The sequence below is a fragment of the Gossypium arboreum genome, chromosome 11 (genome assembly GCF_025698485.1).
Source record: "Gossypium arboreum isolate Shixiya-1 chromosome 11, ASM2569848v2, whole genome shotgun sequence".
Taxonomy (NCBI): domain Eukaryota; kingdom Viridiplantae; phylum Streptophyta; class Magnoliopsida; order Malvales; family Malvaceae; genus Gossypium; species Gossypium arboreum.
Genome location: NC_069080.1, coordinates 90,898,257 through 90,921,399, shown reverse-complemented (window position 1 = coordinate 90,921,399; position 23,143 = coordinate 90,898,257). Strand labels below are relative to the sequence as shown.

At 33.5% G+C, this 23,143-nt stretch overlaps 1 non-coding gene across 1 annotated transcript; it reads right to left on the bottom strand.

Moving 5' to 3' along the window:
* Nucleotides 1-19,924: 19,924 nt before the first annotated feature.
* On the bottom strand, nt 19,925-20,031 carry LOC128284640 (small nucleolar RNA R71). Its single transcript, XR_008275062.1, has one exon. It is a non-coding gene; the product is annotated as a small nucleolar RNA R71 (small nucleolar RNA).
* Between the last annotated feature and the right edge of the window lie 3,112 nt (nt 20,032-23,143).

The following is a 23,143-nucleotide window of genomic DNA, read 5'->3' as shown; positions in this document are numbered from 1 at the left end:
CCAATACAACTCTTCAATTTCTCATATGATCTAAAAGCTTACAGTCTCAACTCTCAACTGTTCTTAAATTTTCAACCCTTCTCAATTTCCCATGATATCATGACATAAAACCTGGATCTCAGCTTGATTTAATAGAGACCGGAATTCCAAGAAATCCGACAATCAAAGAGACCTGAAATTCCATGAATCTGATGAGTAGGAATTCATTCAATACAGATGTGATTTATAGATCTCGCCAAACATTTAACAATAGGATACATCACATTTTCCTCTTTCCGCCATAGAAATAATTCTGATATGGCCTCAAGAATAATCCTTCTCATTTCCATCCCAATATCAACATTGACAAAGATAATTTTGATAGATCCCAATGCTCGGCTTTAACCCCTTTAACAACTCCGATTTTATGTAACATCGGATGCTCTAAACTATCACATTACCTCACTGTCTTGAAACACATCACAATTCATACAACAATACATTACTGAAAGTCAGGAAGTCTTTGCTCAATGTAGACTAGTCTAGTTCAGACGCTTCGGCTACCAATATTCTCATCTATCCGAACTCATCAACATGTAATAAACTTTTCAGCTTTCACAAGATGGAAACCTTATCATTCGTAGTGACTTAAACTAATATTCAACTCTTTCTATTAAATATACACTTCTCGTTCAAACTATTTACTCTTTGATCCGTACAAAATGAAATTCTATTATCAAACTTGGGAAAAATAATCCTGACATAATTGTCACATGAAATCTTTCAAATAAATAATTTACCATACCGATTGAAACTCGCGCTTTTATCACCTATGCCTTTACCGATGTCAAATCCTTACACGTAAATTAGAAAAATCCCAATACTAAAATCACCACATTACCAAGATCAAATTAGAAGTATAGTCATATTTGACATGATTATCACGAAGTGAAGAACGACTTTGAACATGAGTCATAATTGACAAATTATGGAACAAAGATAACAAGAAAACCGAATAAAGAAATCCAAGATAGAGAAACCTGAATAAAGAAATCCGAATAAAGAGATCCGGATAAAGAAACCCAAGATACGATACTATGCCGAGAATCGAAAACCAAATTCATAGAGAAAATACGAGAATACGATAATTCTTCAAAGAAAGAAAGTCCAAAAGAAAACATCATTTAATCCCATGAAATCAAATATAACAAGATCAATATATCTTCCCATACATATATATCGATGAAGCATCAAGTAGAAGAAGCAGAATCATAATATCATATGAATTCTCTCATCAATTCTTATCGATTTAAATGAAATAGAATACCCGATGAAATAGAGCAATATAAATTATAAACCAATCAGACTACCAATGCTTTCATCCAACACCAAATTAGAAGACATTCCCATATAACAAGAATTTCTTCGAAGATCAATAGCCATAGAAATATTTCGAGAACGGTGAACACATAGAACATCTCAAAGAGATCTAAATCTGTCGGTCATAATCGTCACACTCAGATAATTCACATTTGAAATATCATTTCCCCAACTAGTTCTGCCGTCACAAATTTAATATTAAATCATTCACTAAAGAATGTCGGTTCGAATAAATTTCGATTTACACTTTTCTCGACCTTGCACTTGAGTAATTCGATTTACCAAAGAGAATTCCTTCTCTAACTAGGACAAAGGCATAATTCCAATAATCTTTATATCAATCGAGATACTTTCGCTCGACTTTACTTATCAGCTCATTTTCAATCTCGGATCATACTTATAATTATTCTATCATTGAACTCTTTGGGTTTTCAACAGAAACTTATTCAATACAAATCTCATGAAATTCCATTATAAGTACCACTTTGGTAAGGGGGAAGGGTTGTAGGACCTCTGACACGACTTTCTTATACATACACATATGACACAACTTCCATCATCATAGTAACATCATCAAAATCATGTCATTCATTCATGTTGGCTTACACCAATTTTCCTATTGTCCCATTTAGACAATATACTTATGCATACATTCTATGTTTTCTAGATAGCTTTACTTATCCATTCATTTAATTAAATTAATTCATGCTCATGACATTATATAAGGCCAAACAAACATAAATATTTGCATCACAATCACAACTTTCATTTCGTGCATCATCATGTACATATCATTACAATCATACAATTCAGTCCAACAATTTAACATAGATAAGTTCATTTCATTATAATCCTTTATCTCATAAAAAAATTGTATATCATTAACATTCATCAACATTCAACGTCCAATCAAGACAACGTCCAATCAAGACAAGGACATTTTCATTCGTATTATGATATTATGACCTTTATTCATACCTCTACTACTTTTTATTTATTCCGTTCATCTTATCAAGTAAGCTACATACACTACATCGTAAGAGCATTAAGCAAATATAGATATTTATCACAACATGAACTTTCATCTCACATATTATCACATATGTATCATAAACTTTTATTCATACTTTTTTGAACCGAGACTTATCATAATCATAATTTTACTCAAATATCTTCACATAACATTGAACATGGTCGGCACAGCTCGGTTGGAGAGTACCCTGTCTAAATAAGACGGTACTTATACGCGTCGGAAGACATCACACTATCACAGATCAGTGGCATGTATAGCTAAACTTTTACACATGCTAGGTTAGTCCGAGAACCGACTAAACCTGCTCTGATACCACTAAATGTAACACCCCGTACCCGAGACCGTTGCCGGAGTCGAACACGAGGTGTTAACGGACTTAATTCATTAATTAAACAGCTCATACAATTCATTTTAAAATTTCCAGACAAGCTGGCTAACTGCATCACAGTCGCTTTAAAATCATATCTCGAGTTACGAAACTCAAATCCAATTCCATAAATTTTTCCTGAAACTAGACTCATATATATATCTACTAATTTTTTCTAGAATTTTAGTTGGGCCAATTAGTACAGTTTATTAGTTAAAGTCTCCCTGTTTCAGGGTTCAACTACTCTGACCTCTGTGTATTACGAATCAGATATCTCCTGTACAGAGCTTCAATGACTATGCCGTTTATCTCTAATAAAACTAGACTCAATAAGGAATCTGTACATATAAAGCATGACTTCTAATTATCTTTGTAAAATTTATGGTGAATTTCCAAATTCAGAACAGGGGATCCAGAAATCGCTCTGGCCCTGTTTCACAAAAATTTAAACATCTCATAAAATATAGCTCATATACCTGTTTCGCTTATTCCATATGAAAATAGACTCATCAAACTTCGATTCCATAACTTATTCATTATTTAATTCCATTTCTACTATTTTTAGTGATTTTTTAAACTCATGTCACTGCTGCTGTCTGAATCTATTTTATGGTAAATTTTACCTATTTCATGGTTTCCATGGATTAGCTAGCAATTTGACATACATAATACCAAATATGATCATGATTAGCCATTCCAATGGCTAATCATTACCAAGCATTTCTATTTCCATACCACTCAATAACCATATCATAAGACCATATATACAAAATGATTATAATGCTATACATGCCATACTCAAAATATACAAGCCATTATGCCAAGATGGTATACGGATAGTGTGGCGTGCCTCCGACCGCTTCCGATTTCCGAGCTGGCTTGTCAACACTACAAGGAATGAAAAGGAGGAGTAAGCATAAATGCTTAGTAAGCTCACATGCAAATAGCAAGTAACATAACCATATAAGCAAACATAAAACATCATTTGCATAATCATCACCAAGACATTCATATCACCTTTTCATTTATCATCTTACCATATTGTTGTTATATCGAGTTTTCAACCCGAGGGTTAAGTACATACCTGTTCAAAGTATCCATTTCACAACACTTACCAATACGTCCCTTTCATCTTGAGTATTCCTCCATTTGAGTAGAACTTTACCCGTTGAACACATCGAATATAATTGGATACATGGAAAGTTTGCACATAAGTGCCACATATGTAGCCAAGCTACCATGTAACCCGCCCATAAGTGAACTCGGACTCAACTCAACGAGCTCGGCGTTCGCATCCATAAGTGAACTCGGACTCAACTCAACGAGTTCGGATGCCTAGTTACATCTCACGAACTCGGACTCAACTCAACGAGTTTGGACGCTCGCATCCATAAGTGAACTCGGACTCAACTCAACGAGTTCGGATGCCCAAATATCCCAGTGACATGTCACTTGTATCCTAATCCATTCCTAAGGTTCAACGGACCTTTTTCCCAATCATGTGTCTCAACCATCTTCTACGGAATGCCGATACCGATACTCGGTAGTATTTCATATTTTCCAAGTATATCACATAATTTGACATATTATCAAACAATTATCACAAGTATAATATTTCATAATAATTATCATATCATTTAAAAACATTAAAACATTTAAAATAATAACTATGTTACCAACATTTACATATGAACTTACCTCGTATGCGAAAATGGCTATTTTTACCATTTCGTCCACAACTTGGTATTTTCCCCATTTTAGCCCAATTTCAGTTTTCCTTGCTCTATCATTTAAAATATAGTCTAATTAGGACTCACATTATTCAAATTGACCCAAAATCATATTTTGGAAAAATTACAATTTTGCCCCTAAACTTTTGCATATTTACACTTTTTCCCCAAAGCTCGTAAATTAAAATTCAGCCTATTTTCTTATGTTTTATGACATGCTGATCATTTTTCCCTTCTATGGCAACATCAAATTCTCACTCTAACATGTACATATGACTATTAGGTATTTTTACCGATTAAGCCCTTTTGCTCGTTTTCACTTAAAACCGAGTAGCACAAGTTGTCTAACATAATTTAAAACCTCATATTCTATCTTAAAACACCAAAATACACAAATTTCACCTATGGGTATTTTTCCAAATATAAACCCTAGGTTAAATTATTGCTAGCATAAGCTAAATCGAGCTACCGGGACTCCAAAAACGTAAAATCATTAAAAACGAGGCTAGAACGGACTTACAATCGAGCTTGGAAGCTTGAAAAACCCTAGCCATGGTTTCTCCTTGCTATATTCAGCCATGGGGTTGAAGATGAGCAAAATTGGCTTTTAATTTTGTATTTTAATTCATTTTACCCCTAAATGACCAAAATGCCCTTACTACTAAACTTTCCAAAAATTCCATCCATGTCCAATTTTTGTCCATAGACTTAGAAATTGGTAAAATTACTCTTTAAGGACCTCTAATTAATAATCTAATTCAATTTTATGCAAAATACTTCTAGAACACAAGTTTTTCAATTTATTCAATTTAGTCCCAAATTTCAAATTAAGCACTTTATGCATAAAATTTCTTCACGAAATTTTCACACAATCATGCAATCATATCATAGACCTTAAAATAATCATAAAATAATTATTTATATCTCGGATTTTGTGGTCACGAAACCACTATTCCGACTAGGCCCAAAATCAGGATATTACACCGCCAAACCACACGCTCATGCGCATGGCCGTGTGTCACACACAGTTGAGACACACGTCCGTGTCTCTACCCGCGTGGATGAAAAATAGGCCATTTTCAGGCCACTTTTCTCACCCAAATTACCATCAAGTTTGTCTAACATTTTAGACATTAACATACTATATCAAGGCACTCAAAACAAACCAAAACCAAGTTTTAAGCATGTCATTTTACTACATATAACTTAATATCCAAACTTACCATATTGATCAATTTCACATGTTTGTAACTTATGCCAAACATACTACCTTAACTTATCCATCTACATTTTTATAATCTTACCATCAATTTACCATGTTAATACATATCAACCAACACAATACCATGTTTATACAACACAATATAATACCGTGTAGCACACACAGTTGAGACACATGCCCATGTGCTCAATTCTGAGCATTATGTTTCTCAATATTAAGATGCAGTGGACACACAGCCAGACCACACGCCCGTGTGTCAAGCTGTCTATCACACACGGTCAAGACTCACGCTCGTGTGTCTACTAGTGTGGACAAAGTAAAGCCATTTCCTAGCTTTATTTCTCACCAAAATTTGCCAATAACCTACACCAACACTTACAAGTATATACCAGCCAATCCAATCATTATAACCAAACTAATTTTAACATCTAACATGGTATATCATTACATGTATACATATTTATAATTTTATATTTGTTAAGTATATTTATTTAGCATAACTCAATCAATCCATAATATATATTCATGATATTGCCATAGAATAACCTTATTAGATATACCAAAACATAACCATCACTAGCCATTCCAATGGATAGATTACAAACAACATTTATAAGCCAACAATGGTAAAGTTACCTACACATGCCATTATACCAAAATGAGTTTTCTATTTATACCAAAACAAGCTAGTGGATAGTGTGATGATGCTCCAACCGGTCTCCAACCTTTGCAAGCTTTCGAGCACTATAAAACAAAGAAAATAAAACCTAGTAACTATTATATGCTTAGTAAGTTCGTATAACAGGAATTAAACTTACCAATCTCATTTATTAAAATTAAGCATACAATAACATGTTTTTCCATCAACTTGGAAAATTTCCTAAACACATACACTCAATCAAACAAGTTAGTTACATAAGTCTCATGTACATCAAATAAGCATAGATGAGCTCATAATATAATCCTTCATCAAATAATTCAAAAACATCCAGGGCATATTTCTCATCATTTTCTCATGTCAAGAGTGTTATCCGTTGAATTATTGGAATATTGATGGATACTCAAATAGTGCACTCAAGGTGTACATATCTATAATCCGTCAATTCTTATTCAGAGAGCATACTCTCGAGCCACATGTCAAGATGCTCAAACGAGCCATGTAATCATGTAACAAGACACTTATCCGAGCGAATCAGGAAACTCATAAGAGTTTTTACTTAAGAAGCTCATAGAGCCTTTCAGATATCTCTGAAGAGATAATATCAGGGAGCTTCGAATAAGGTAACAGAGAGTTCAAGCGAACTTAACAGGACACTCATGAAGAGCTGCATTTGTGTCTGTATTATATGCAGGACCACAACTAATCGTATGCCAGGACGCTCACAAAGAGCTGCGGTAATGTGCAACAAATGCAAAATCACTACCGATCAGGATGCTTGCAGGAATTATATATATATATCAGTATACTCAAATTACTCGTCCAAGCTAAATCCCATCTGCAACATATGCAAAATCACATTCATATACGGGAAATCACATGTATCCATCGATTTTCATTCTTCAACGGAACTTAACTTCTTTGTAACAATTTCAATCATGTAATCATTACATGTTATTTATAACGTTCATAAAAATCACATAAACAAATACCACATTCAAATCAAATACAACATTCAACTTAAACATATTATCATGCATAATTAAGTTACACGAACTTACCTTAACAATCATTCGTACAAGTCATTCTACAAATACGAGACTTTTTCTTTTCCTCGATCTAGCTTTGAAGTTGAGTTATCCAGATCTATGCCAATGAATTTAATCATCAATTTCTCACATTTCATATTCAATTAAACTCAATTTACACCCTAGGCAAAATTACCATTTTGCCCCTAAACTTTTCATAAATTCCAATTTCATCCCTAAGCTCGGAAAATGAAATTCATGTAATTTACTTCTTATTCCAAGCCTAACCAAAATTTCAATATAAAATTTACAGCACATGTATTCTATTAAATTCAGAATTTTTCTTCAATTTTCACAACTTTACAATGTAGTCCTTGAATCACAATTTCATCAAAATTCACTTTGTAAAAGTTTTTTTTTATCTATCAACAACCTTTCATTTTCTACCATAAATTTCAAATTTTCAGCATATTCATCCATGAAGAAATTTTTATACTTTGATAACTTTTCAAATTAATCCCCCAAATAGATAGATTAGACTATCCTGGTTTCAAAAATATAAAATTACTAAAAACGAGACAATAATACTTACCCAATCAAGCTTGATTAGTTTTGTAGCACCCCTAACCGTCAAATTAGGGTTATGAGGCATATTACTGAACAAAAAAATAATCCCAAACATTCACATATTCAAGCAAGTCATATTCATACATATTAAGCACGTGACTAATTAAAATATAATACATGCATTATTAATCACATTGTAATTACGAATCATATCTCAAATTTTAACCAAATCCATGGCATTCAAACAATCATATTTTCAACCCAATAATCATACACATCTTCAACTAAATAATAATATCACAAATCATTTATTCATTAGAAAATATATTCAAACGCATATACTTTTATTATAAACCAAATCATTATGGTAAGCTTCATTCGGATACACAACATGTACATGTATATATATATTTATAATTAACATCTTATTAAAATTCATATAATTCCCATAGTATATTATTACTCAAATCACTATTCATTTGATAAATATCTTTATCTCACTTACAATCTATATTAAACAACTAATCACTTTAAATACACATACACTTTACATGCAAACCGAACTAAGTTCTATTCATTAACACAAAACATACCCTATATCATGCCATTCAAAATATGCATTAAATAAGCTTAATATATGAATTCACACTTATAATTAACCAAACATATGCCATAACCGAATTGTCTAACCACATTTACACATACCATGACCGATTTATCAATTACAACCAAATCCCATAATCATTTCGAGCTATTTCCAAATCATAGAACACCAATCACATATAGTTTTCATTCATTTCACATAACATTAAAATCAAAATGAGATAAACTATTACCAAACATAACCATATCGAAACTTTAAAGATAAGCCATGTTCGCATGACTCAATATATATACATATTCAAAGCTGAACAAAATACATATTAGCCTATATATGCCATAAGTTTGAAAATAAACTTTTAGTAGTACCGAAAGTTGACGATAGTGTGGATGACTTCGATAACGATCATCGAGCTCGTGACTTACAACCAAAATCTATAAAACAAAGTAACAAAACACACAGAGTAAGCTAACTTAGCTTAGTAAGCTTTAACCACAATAAACAATTCAATGAATAATCAAAACATTCAACTAACCGAATTATATTAATAATATTACACATTAACACATTAAGATACCTTGGCCGAATGCTCAAAATCAAATATATGTCACCACATATATATTTCCTATATAGCCGATTATACAAGAACAAATATATTATCACATTGGCATTTACATTTACGGCCGAATACACAAAATTCTTTATGAACTCACATGTGGCCGAATATATAAAAGTTAACTAAAACATCATATGTAACTTATAATTCAAATTCAATAAAACATCACATATAGCCGAATATGCACATTCAAGATAACTCCACATATGACCGAATACACAAATTCAATATAAACTCACATGTAATCAAATATTCAAGTTCAATATAAGCTTACATATACTCACCTATGTGGCCGAACATATACAATGTTATTCAACTCAATTTCACTTGTTCAATATCCATAGTAACTTGAACCCTTATAATCATAGACTTGAAAACAAATAACTGTTATAGAACCTGCTAGGAATAAGCCTGAATTACACACCGGCACAAAGCCTTCTAGACCCAAGGTCTGATATTTATTCACCAGCAATAAGCCTGCTAGGCACGAAGCCCGATCAATGTCACCAGCACAAAGCTTGCTAGGCTCAAAGCCCGAATATCCAAATTATAAAATCATTCCACAACATTTCACATATCGAATAGTTCAATATTCCATGTAACACATACACACTTTCAGGGTTTTCAAATCAATCGAATAAAACTCAATTACATTAAATCATTTATATATATCACATTCGGCTAACATAATAATAGATTATAAAGTTTGAATCATCATAGTAAAACATTCTATGTTCAAAATAAACCATTTTTAATTGCTTAAAGACTTACCTCGGATATCGACGGACTTTACAAATCGACTATTCGACTATTTTTGTTTTTCCCCGATCCAAGTCTGATTTCCTCTGTTCTTGATCTATATAATTTCAAATTAGCCTCATTTAAATACAATTTCATTCAATTTAATCGAACAACACATAAATGGGCAAATTACCATTTTACCCCTGATATTTCATAATTTTACAATTTAGTCCAAAATTGCACAAAACGCAAAATACACCAAATCTCACAACAACATAGTTGAGCCGAATTTTCAACATACTCATACTAGTCAATCTATTTCATTTATTTTGCATTTTAGTCATTCAATTTTTTATTTTTTCAATTTAGTCCTATTAACTCAAAATCATCAAAAACTTCAATACAAAACTTGTTAATCTAAAACATATTTTTGATATTTCATCATCAAACATCACAAAACACAAATATTCATCAATGGCATAACACAAAATATTCACCAAAATAAAAAATTCAAGCATTGGTCGGGTAGTATTCGAAGCAATGATCTCAAAAACGTAAAAATTATCAAGAAAATGATCTCAAAAACGTAAAAATTATCAAAAACTGAAGTAAAAACATACCTTGATGTAGCTTGAGAAGTAGTCAAATGCCTAACTCTTTTCTTTTCTTTTTATTTTACTAGTTTCGGTCATGCAAAGATAAAAGAACCATAGCTTTTAATTTTTTATGTTTTGTAATATAATAACCTTTTAATTCAATTACAAATTTATCCATTATTAATTAATATAAAATCATCATATTACATGGTCACTACCGTCCATCTAATTAAACATGGTCAAATTACCACTTAAATACTTCAACTTACAAAGCCATCAACAATTTGGCCCTCATGCTTTTAACTATCTAGTTTTCATTTTACGCGATTAAGCCCTTTTATTTAATTAAGCACACAAACAATCAATTTTTTGTACGAAATTTTCACACATGCAAATTCACATATAATAAACTCGATTAGACTGTTACAAGTTTCCTCTCCCTCTCCTAGGGTTTCCATGCAAATTTTGGGGAAGATGATATAAAATAAGATGATATTTCTATTATCATCTTTTAATTATTTTAGTTTCCAATTTAGTCATTAACCTTTTCTAATTTTTCGATGGATGAATCACCAGAAATATCTATTAACTTTTCTTTAATGGTCTAATTACCATAATAGGACCTCAAATTTTGAATTCCATAGTTATTTGATCCTTCTAGTTTCTAAAATCCAACTTTTGCATTTTATGCAAGTTGGTCCTTTCCGTAAGTAAGCACATAATCAGTAAAATTTTCTTATCAGAATTTTCATATAACATTTTTATCATAATACAGACCATGCGATAGTATTGAAATAATTTTCTTTTCGACTCGGATTTGTGGTCCTGAAACCACTGTTTCGATTTCACTAAAAATGTGTTGTTACAATGAGAGCCTATATCAGGATGCTCACGAAGAGCTACATTTGTGTCCGCAAATAATGCTAGATAACAACCGATCAAATCGTGTAACAGGACGCTCACAAAGAGCTGCGGTAGTGTACAACACATGCAGGATCACTACCGATCAGGATGCTCGTAAGAACCATGTAGTAGGAATGCTCGAGAAGGCTTTTCATAAGATGCTTGTCCTATAATGTCGTAACATATGCAGGACTATAATCAATACGAGAAAATCCTATGTCCATCGAATTTCTTTTATTCAAACGAGACTTATCACTTTTTAGACATTTTCGAATATGTGATTTATGTTTATTCATGACGATCATACATTTCACTATCAGAACATTCAATTTAAACATATAAACATACATTTTAGTTACACAAACTTACCTTAACAATGTTCGTGTTCACAAAGACTACTAATCCGATATTTTCCATTTTCCTTTATCTAACTTCGTATGAGGTCTAACCGAATCTATACGAGTAAATTTAACTCAATTTAATACATTTCATACTCAATTGAGCTCAATTCACTTCCTAGGAAAAATTACAATTTTGCCCCAATACTTTTCATAAATGACAATTTTGTCCCTAGGCTCAGAAAATAAAATTCATGCAAGTTAATCCTTATACTAAGCCAAACCAATTTTTACATGTTTTAATAACATCCCATGAATTTCAAAAAAATTAGAATTTTTCCATGGGTTTTACCATTTTTCAATTTAGTCCCTAAATCATAATTTCATCAAAATTTTCTTTGTAAAAGTTGTTTATCTATCAACAACCTTTCATTTTCTACCATAAATTTCAAAATTTCAACATTTACATCCATGAAAATTTTCTATACTTTGATATCTTTACAAATTTATCCCCAAAATAGATAGATTAAGCTATTCTGATCTCGAAAATATAAAAATTACTAAAAACGGGACAAGAATACTTACCCAATTAAGCCAAGAAAGCTTCATTTCTCTTTCTTTGGATTTCCATGTATTTTTGGGGAAGAAGAAGATAATAATAATATGATATTTCTATTTAATTTATTATCATCCATTAATTTTTCAACATCCCAATTTAGTCCTTTTCTTTTTCTAATTTTCCATGGATGATACATCAAAAATATCTACTAAATTTTCTTAATGGTCTAACTACCATATAAGGACCTCAAATTTTGAATTCCATAGCTAATTAATCCTTATAGCTACTAGAATTCAACTTTTGTATTTTATGCAATTTGGTCCTTTCATCAAATTAGACATATAACCGGTAAAATTTCTTAACAAAATTTTCACATGATATTTCTATAATTCTGTAGATTATAAAATAATACTAAAATAAATTTCTCTTCCAAGATCAGATTTGTGGTCTCGAAACCACTATTTCGATTACACTGAAAATGGGTTGTTACGACTCTCCCCCTTAAGAAATTTTTATCCTCAAAAAATTTACTTGTAAAGAGGTTCGAATATTGCCTCCCAAAGTTTCCTCGGGTTCTTAGGTAGTTTCTGCTATCGCATGTCGTTGCCAAATTATTTTTGTAATGACCCAAAAGTTGGGGTTGTTGAAGAACCTACTTCCGAGATCCCGCCTTTGTGTGTAAAGTTTAAATATATTAATATTATAATCTTGGAGATTACTAGAAACACAAAAATTTACACACTTTTTCATACCTTTTTAACTTAAAGTCATGCGAATTCGGTTAAATTCTTGTCGAAAAATAATTAATTTTTACAAAATAATTAAGGTGCACTTAAAATATGAACATATTGAATTTTAGTTAATTTCATAATTATTTTTGATTAATTTTGGTTATTTTTGACAGAATTGCACAAAGGGCGAAAAATGGATCGGCAGACACTGCTAGAAGCACAAAATCGAGAAGCAATTTGAATACCGAGGCAAATTAATTTCTAGCCTAAGACGGTCCAAAATTATGTGTATTAATTCATAATTTAATTAATTTTAATTTACATCCAAGTTAATTTGGGTTAATAAATTATTATTAATTAATTATGAAAAAATGGTCTAATTGAACCGAATCGAGTGAACTGAATAGGCCAAGAAAAGGTCAGCCCAAAACCGTCCAAGTGCTGACCTAATTCAACTTATTAGCTGATTACTTAAGCTGCAAAGAAGCCCTTGAAGACTTGTTCAAATTGCAATCCAGTCCCACCACAATTGGTGGCTTTGAAGATTTGCCCCAAGCCATACTTAGTAAAGTTGAAGCCATCAACTTTGCCACATAGATGTCGGCCAAGGGGTGTCTCTTTGGCTGCTATTTTTAGAAAATTTTAGCTGCCACATCCAGCTATAAAAACCCCTCTTGGCTGATCATTCAAAAAACATCTCTTCTCTCTTCTCTCACTTTTTCCTCTCATTTTTCCTTTCAAAATCCCTTACTCTCTTGTTGATTTCTCCTCTTGGAAAAGGGGCATTCATCAGCCATTTTTGAGCAACATTGAAGTGTTCATAGCAGCCTTGATCGACAAGGACAATAGAGAACAAGGACGGAGAAACTAGTCAAGCCACAGAAAAACACTGGATTTGATTCTAGTTCCCTATCTTTTTAATTTTTGTTGTTATGATGAACATATCTATGAATATTTATGTTGTTCAAATGGTTAATTTAATCAGCTTAGCTTGAATTTAATTCGTATTGGTTTTATTGCATTTCATCTGCTTAAATTATTAAAATTGTGTTTATGCTATTATAGGCCTCGGTAAAATGCTTGATTAAGTAAAACCATGCCTAAGTTATTCTTGCATTACAATTGTGAGCTAACTTGTAACACCCCGTACCCGAGACCGTTACCGGAGTCGAACACGAGGTGCTAACCGACTAATTCATTTACTCTCGCAGTCCAATTAAAAATTTTTCCAGACAACTGGCTAACTGCGTCACTGTCACCTTAAAAATCATAACTTGAGTTCCACAACTTGAAAATCAGATTCGTAATTTTTTCCTGAAACTAGACTCATATGTCCATCTACATATTTTTTCTTAGAATTTTTGGTTGGGCCAATTAGTACAGTTTATTAGTTAAATTCTCCCCTATTCCAGAGTTCGACTACACTGACCTTCATGCATTACGAATGGTATATCTCCATGTACAGGGCTTAAATACTGATTCCGTTTATTTCTATAGAAACTAGACTCAAAGAGGAATCTATACATATATGGCATGACCCCTAATTATTTCTGGTTAATTTACAATGAATTTCCAAAGTCGGAACAGGGATTCCAGAAACCGTTCTGGCCCTGTTTCACAAAAACCTAAATATCTCTTAACATACAACTCATATGACCGTTTCATTTCTTCCATATGAAATTAGATTCATCAAGGCTCATTTACATAATTTATTCACTATTTAATTCCATCTCTACTATTTTTAGTGATTTTCACATCCACATCACTGCTGCTGCCAGCATCTATTTTAGGGTAGACTTTATCTAACACATAGTTTCTATGACTCAACTAACCCTCTTGCATATATAGTCCAAAATATAATCAAGATGAACCATTCTAATGGCTGATCGTTGCCAAACATTTCCATGCCTCTTAATGAGCATATACATATCGAATGATTATAACATTATGCTCAAAACATTTATAAGCCATTTCGCATGGCTATCCAAAATTATACAAATCCAAAGGGTCCATGACCCACAACAAAAGGGTAGTCCTATACATTGACCAAAATATCCTCTCACTACTAGTCTATTCCATACATGCCATAAGATATTCCAAAACGTAGCAGTACCAAACGGTGGGTAGTGATAGTGTGACTAGTTCTTGACGATCCCCGAGCACTGTAGCTTCCAATGAGATCTATAAAACAGAGGAAACAAAGTAAGCAGAGTAAGCATTACAATGCTTAGTAAGTTTTAAGCAGTGTCAACAGATAACAACCAAATCATAACATAGTTGTTCGTATTTTATTTCACTCTTCCTTCGGGCATACTATCCCTTTCCGAATATGCACATCTCATCATATACAATAGGCGATAAACTCTCACATAAAAGTGAGCTCATGTGACATAGATATATCGTATGATTTCACATAACCTCTCACACTAAACCGATGTCACATAATCATAGGAATAGTCCCATAGATTGCTCTCGTGTGCATCATATATAAACTTGGAGTACATACTGTTTAACCTTTCGCATTGCGTATATTTATAAGCAATTCTTATTACGAAGTCTTACCCGGACATAATCTCCACACGTAGTCATCGGGTCTTACCCGGACATAATCTCCACACGTAGTCATCGGGTCTCACCCGGAACATATTTCCAAGTTTCATGTACATTTAATCACATGTTACAACATTCACATTAGCCATTCGGCTTTACCACACATACATATCACACATATATTTCACATTAGCCATTCGGCTTTACCACATATACATATCACACATATATTTCACATTCATCACATCGGCCATTAGGCCTTATCACATATATATACACCTTCACATTCATCACATCGGCCATTAGGCCTTATCACATATATACTCTTTCACATTCATCACATTGGCCATTAGGCCTTATCACATGTATATACACTTTCACATTCATCACATTGGCCATTAGGCCTTATCACATATATACTCTTTCACATTCATCACATTGGCCATTAGGCCTTATCACATGTATATACACTTTCACATTCATCACATTGGCCATTAGGCCTTATCACATATATATACACTTTCACATTCATCACATTGGCCATTAGGCCTTATCACATATATATACACTTTCACATTCATCACATTGGCCATTAGGCCGTATCACATATATACATCTCATACATATTTCATATTTTTCTTGTACATCAATTTCAGCAATAGCTCATAAGCAACTCAAATAATTTCATCAAAGTTTACAACAAAATCACCTATTCACTACAAGCAGTTTTCTTTTCCTGAGCAATAGTCACTAAATTGTTTATAACTGGAGCTACAAAACTCGAAATCAATTGCCGTTAATTTTCCCCGAATTTAGACTCATGTATCTTTCATCCATAAAATTTTCAGAATTTTAGGTTCGGCCAATCAATACCAGATTTTTCTTAAAGTTTCCCCTGTTTCACTGTTTGACCAATCTGACCACTCTTCACTACGAATCAAATTTTTCATTGTACAGAATTCATAATGTGTTTTATTTGATTCCATTTGAAACTAGACTCATTAAGGAGTCTAAGCATATAAATCTTATCCCATAACCATTTTGTACAAATTATAATGATTTTCCAAAAACAGAACAGGGGATTTCGGAGTCATTCCGACACTGTCCCGCACAACTTTAAATATCTCTTTATAGGAAATTTCTTTGCTTCCACGGTCTCTTTTATAAGAAACTAGACCAACTAAGCTTTGATTACATGTTTTATTCAGCCTATAATTCCACACCAACAATTTATAGTGATTTTCTAAAATCACATTACTGCTGCTGTCCAAGCAATTTATTACAATTTGCTCTTAACTTTCCAAGTCCAAACACTAATGAACTTACCATTTGGGCTTAAGACATATCATGGCCACATCATATCTTATCAAATCAACTCATTATGTCCTATTATGATTGAATTTACTCAACGATTAATCGCTTAAAACTTACCTCGGATGTGGTCGAACGATTTGGCGGCTATTCGATCACTTCTTCCTTCCTTATCCAACTTGATCCTCTAGGCTCTTGAGCTTAATTAAACAAACAAATTGACTTAATCATTTGAGCATCGAAAAGAGGAATACAAGGCACTTAGCCCATATTTATACATTAGACATTAAAGTCACATACATGTGAAATCATGCATCAACTCAACATATTAACTCACATCCCTTTTAGTCGATTTTCCTAACCAAGATAAAGGCATCAATATGCTTGCCTCTAACCGAAAGCATGCAACACTAATCTTCTCATGTGGCGAGTATGCATGTATATGTTGAGGCCAATTATGCTCAATACTTCCTACAAGTATGGTTACTCAGTATTGATTATATCTCGTTTCATTTCAAATTCAAAACTCGCTAATACGCATTTATACACTAGAAAGCAAATACTAACATTTTGCATTTCATCTTACTACCATGGCGAATGCTCCTTCCACACCATTTACCTTCACAAAGCATAAATTTCATCATCCAAATTACAAGCTTACAACCTCATGAAGTTTAACCTCATAGTATCTATCAAACTCTCACTCATTAGTTTCTATCATAATCTCCAACAATACCAAATAAACATATACTTCGTGGGTCTGTGGTAGAACCAAGAAAGGAACTCATAGATATTAAGATGTAAGCAACTACCATTATTTTGGTCATGATTAAACAAAGAACTCAATGTCTTACTCAAAAATACTAAAAAGAAAGTCCAAGAGCCATCAATCCACCATCACATCTATCATTAGCAAGCTTCATATTTAACATGCAATGGCATTAACACAAAATCCACCTTGGCCAAATACCATCCCCATGATATAACAAAGGTTTGAACCATGGGCTAACAAGAGCATCAAGCTATCCACTAGAAACATGCATGAATCTCATGGCACAACCTCAAACATACCTTAATCTTGATGCAAGTATAGCCAAACCTCTTCCTAATCCTCTTCCAAACCAAGCATGAAGCAAAATTCCTCCCTTCCCCTCTAGTATTTTCGGTCAAGAGAGAATGAAAAATGGATGAACAATTTTTTTCTTTTCTCTTCCTCAATGCACGGCAAAGGGGGGGTTCACTCACACACATTTTTTTTTCTTTCTTTATTACCCATACTTATTTGTTTATTGTTTCTCCCTAATGCACCAACAAAACATGTTTCATGACATGTTTAGCCCATACTCCTTGTCATGGCCGCCACCTCCTATAAAAGAGGGATATTTGACATGCAAGGCCATTGTTTTGCATGCATGCTTTACTTAGTCATCACACATTTCCCCATCATACTTTCAAAGTTTTCTACTAGGTCCTTTCTAGTGAAATTCACATTTATAACTCTAAATCAAACATCAAAAATGTCACACACGAATTAACACATATCATAAGCATCAAAATGAGCATTAAATTATTTTTATGCCTCAGTTTTGTGGTCCCGAAACCACATTCCGACTAGGGTCAATTTTGGGCTGTCACATAACTAATGAATTAATTATTTAAACGGATTGAAATTGTAATTAATTGATACAATACTTTGTCAGTGCATATTTATTCTTCTAAGGTAGCTGAAAGTTAAATTACCAATGTATCTGGCGAGATTATTGTGATTAAACTATTTCAAGGTAAGGATACCTTATTACCTCACATAGTCTTTTATGTTATTATTAGATTTAATTAATCATTTGAATTGACATAGGAATATGTAATAGATTAGTTCAATTTAATGAGTATGTATGTGTAATAACATATTTGCTTATTAAAACCTGTTTAATCGTTTGAATTGACATAGGGATATGTTAAGAGATGAATGGATTTGTGTAGGTGAGTATGTTCATAAGTTAGCAAATTATTGAGTTGTCGTGAATTTCTTCATAACAACATAAACATGAGTTTAATAATTCTAAGTTAAAGAAATGTAATTAATCCAATACAATTATGTCATCTTGATTAAATCACATTTTCAAATCGTGCATTAGAACTTTTATTTTTATTTAGTTTAAAATCTTATTTTTCTTAATCACTCTTTTCCAAAAAAAATTACTTTTCTTCACCAAAGTGTTTTAAATAGCATTCATAAATAATTCTTTTCACAGTCCCTGTGGGTATGATAACTCGACATTTACTTGTCACTTTATTACTTGTTGCGATTGTGTACACTTGCACATTTTCGTCGTTTCAAGTTTTTGGCGCCGTTGCCGGGGACTGTTTTAAAAAGTCATTATTTGTAAATTTGTTAGTTTTTCATTTTGGTTTATTTTTCTGTTCAAATTTTAACTTAATTAATTTTTCTATGATTATTTCAGGTGTTTTTGAGTATTGACCGAATTATTGATTTACTCCGTGTAGACCCTGAAATTGAATGAACTTTTCGACAGCAAAGAAGACAAGCAAGCAAGCGAAGGACCGAAGAAATGAACTTCGAAAATCTGATCCAAGGAAATGGAGCAAACCCTGCTCAAAATCCTATCCTTATTGCTGACGATAGGGATAGAGCTTTCTGATAGTATGTCGTGCCACTGTTTCATGATCTTAATCCGACTATTAGGAGGCCTAAAATTGAGGCACAACAGTTCAAGCTGAAGCCAGTCATGCTCCAGATGCTTCAGACAGTGGGCCAATTCAGTGGAATGCCTACCAAAGATCCTCACCTACACTTAAGATTATTTATGGAGGTGAGCGATTCTTTCAAGTTAGCCAAAGTACCTGAAGATGCATTATGATTGAAGCTATTCCCATATTCACTAAGGGACAGAGCTCGAGCCTGGTTGAACTCATTGCCACCAAATTCAATTTCCACCTGGCAAGAGTTAGTAGAAAGATTCCTTATGAGGTATTTCCCGCCTAGCAAGAATGCTAAGTTGAGGAACGAGATCACTACTTTCCAACAAATGGATGATGAGTCCTTGTATGAGGTATGGGAAAGGTACAAAGAATTATTACAGAAGTGCCCTCATCATGGAATCCCACATTGCATCCAACTTGAGACATTTTATAATGGTCTGAATGCTCACACGAGAATGGTAGTGGACGCTTCTACTAACGGTGCTCTCCTTTCTAAGTCTTATAATGAGGCTTATGAAATCATTGAGAGGATTCTCAGTAACAACTATCAATGGCCAACCAATCCAGCAACTTCAGGAAGATGAGTTGCTGGAATACATGAAGTAGACGCTCTTACTTCACTCGCATCTCAGGTATCATCAATATCCTCAATGTTAAAAAATCTTACTAATAATGGGTCTAATAGTTTTACAGCACAACCACCAAATCAATTTGAAATCATAGCCTGTGTTTATTATGGGGAAGGACATTTGTTTGAAGAATATCCATCGAACCCAGAATATATATATTACATGGGTAACCAGAACCAAAATCGAGGAAGGCAAGGACTGCAATCCCATTTCGATAACCATCATGGCGAAACCACCCCAATAGTAACCAAAGGGCTGGAACTAGTAACACTTATGCCTAACCTAGACCAACCCAACTACCTAGTTTCCCCCAACAAGTCCAGAAACCCGCTCAGGCTAAATCATCCAATAGCTTAGAGAATTTATTAAAGGTATACATGGCGAAAAACGACATAACTCTAAGGAATTTGCAGAATCAAGTGGGCCAGCTTGCTACTGAACTTAGGAACCGACCACAAAGTGCTTTACCAAGTGATACTAAGAATCCGAGGAATTCGGGGAAGGAGCATTGCAAAGCGTTGACATTGAGGAGTGGAAAGACTTTAAAGCCCAATTACGTCAAAGTTGAAAAGGAGCAAGCTGACGCTCAAGATTCAGAGAAAGTTCAATCGAGTGTTGAAATTCCAGTTTCACAAGAACCAGAATCTGTAAAACCTGACAAGGTAATTTTAGAACCAGCTAATTCTGATCAACTCATAACTCCGTTAGATGCAGAATTGCCACAGAAGATGAATCAACTAGTTTCAGTAAAGATACCACCACCACCTTACCCTCAAAGACTTCAAAAGTAGAAGCAGTAGATTTAATTCAAGAAGTTCCTAGACGTACTTAAGCAACTTCATATCAACATTTCGTTGGTTGAAGCACTTGAGCAAATGCCAAACTATGCCAAATTCATGAAGGATATCCTGTCCAAAAAATAAAGACTTAGAGAATTTAAGATGGTAGCTCTGACGAAGGAATGCAATGTATATCTTCAAGACAAATTACCCCCAAATTTGAAGGATCCTGGATGTTTTACGATACCTTGCAACATTGGAGCAACATATTGTGGTAAGGCATTATGTGACTTAGGTGCGAGTATTAACTTGATGCCTATGTTAATATTTAGGAAGTTGGGGATAGGTGAAGTTAGACCTAATACAGTTACACTTCAATTAGCATATCGATCTTTAGCACATCCAGAAGGAAAAATCGAGGATGTATTGGTACGTGTAGATAAATTTATCTTCCCTACTGATTTTGTTATTCTAGACTTTGAAGCAGACAAACAAATGCCAATTATCTTAGGAAGATCGTTTCTAGCAACCGGAAGGACCCTTATTGATGTACGGAAGGGCGAGTTTACTGTGCGTGTTCAGGATGATCAGGAAATATTTAACATTTTTAAATCTATGCGATTTTCTGACACAATTGATGATTGTTCTGCAATATCTGATCTAGAGGATTTAATAGTGGAGAAGGAGCTCAACTATATTGAGGATCCGTTGGAACAAACTTTGACATCAGAACCTCCAAATGATGAAGAGGAGGATGAATACTTAGCATTGTTAGAAGCTAATCAAAAGGGAATTAATCCGCAATCCTGTTTTGAATCTTTGGAATTAGAGAAAAAGGATTATGCCCAACCAAAACCGTCAATTGAGGAGCCACCTAAATTAGAACTCAAGGTACTACCTTAACATTTAAAATATGTTTATTTAGGTAACGCTTCTACTTTCCCTATAATTGTTTTAGCAAAATTAACATGAGCAAGATGAGAAACTCATCCTGGTGTTCAAATAATTCAAGAAGGCTATCGGATGAACCATAGTCGATATTCACGAAATTAGTCCATCTGTATGCATGCACAAAATTATCCTTAAAGATGTCAAAAAAGGGGCGATTGATGGACAACGAAGACTAAACCCCATTATGAAGAATGTAGTCAAGACAGAAATAATCAAGTGGTTAGATGCGGGTATAACCTACCCCATCTCAGACAGTTCATAGGTAAGTCCAGTCCAGTGCGTGCCAAAGAAAGAAGGTATCACGGTCATTGAAAACGAGCATAACGAGTTGATACCAACTAGAATAGTTATGGGATGGAGAATTTACATTGATTATCGAAAGCTAAACAAGGTACTAGGAAAGATCACTTTCCTTTGTCGTTTTTGGACCAGATGCTGGATAGACTTGCGGGGTGAGACTATTACTATTTTCTTGATGGATACTCGAGGTATAATCAGACTACAGTAGCACCAGAAGATCAACACAAAACAACATTCACCTGCCCGTACGGTACATTTACATTTAGACGCATGCCATTTGGTTTATGTAATGCACCTGCTACATTTCAAAAATGTATGATGTCTATTTTTACTAACATGGTTGAGAAGTATTTGGAAGTTTTTATGAATGATTTTTTAGTATTTAGAGATACTTATGATGATTGCTTAGCCAATCTAGCCAAGGTATTAAGGTAATGTGAAGAAACAAACCTCGTACTCAACTAGAAAAAATGCCATTTCATGGTACGAGAAGGTATTGTTCTAGGGCATCGGATAACGAGACATGGGCTCGAGGTAGATAAAGCAAAGGTAGATGTTATTGTGAAACTCCCACCTCTAACATCTGTAAAGGGTGTTAGGAGCTTTTTGGGCCACGTCAGTTTCTATCGAAGATTTATCAAGGACTTCTCCAAAATTGCTAAGCCCTTATGCAAATTATTGGAGAAGGACATGACGCTTAAATTTGATGAAGAGTGCTTCAGAGCTTTCAACAATTTGAAGAGTCAACTAGTTTCGGCACCCATAATCGTCACACTAAACTGGGATTTTCCATTTGAACTGATGTGTGACGCAAGTGACTTTGCAATAGGAGCTATTATGGGCCAGTGAAGGA